Here is a 238-nt window from a genome sequence, read left to right as displayed (position 1 = left end):
AGACAAGAAAAAATACACAAGAAAGCTGATTAGAGCAACTATTTCTTTATAGATAATAAAAACTACATTTTCATGCATGAAAATTATATATGGAAAATTAACTATAATAAGTAACAATGAAAAATATATAAATCATATAAAAGACTTATTTCAACATTTATATTTGTAACATTAAGGATAATTTTATGCATTACAAGGAGAATCATTCACAAACAGCAGAAACTGTAGGAAGCATTAG

General features: G+C 23.5%; 1 protein-coding gene across 1 annotated transcript in view; it reads right to left on the bottom strand.

The window, feature by feature from the left end:
- Positions 1-238, bottom strand: part of LOC119586443 (stromal membrane-associated protein 1-like) — a gene marked incomplete in the record, with an annotated part of 22,546 nt that overhangs the window by 8,798 nt on the left and 13,510 nt on the right.

Source organism: Penaeus monodon, chromosome 21 (genome assembly GCF_015228065.2).
Source record: "Penaeus monodon isolate SGIC_2016 chromosome 21, NSTDA_Pmon_1, whole genome shotgun sequence".
In the NCBI taxonomy this organism is placed as follows: Eukaryota; Metazoa; Arthropoda; class Malacostraca; order Decapoda; family Penaeidae; genus Penaeus; species Penaeus monodon.
The sequence above is the reverse complement of the archived record's forward strand: the minus strand, read 5'-3'. Positions and strand labels throughout refer to the sequence as shown.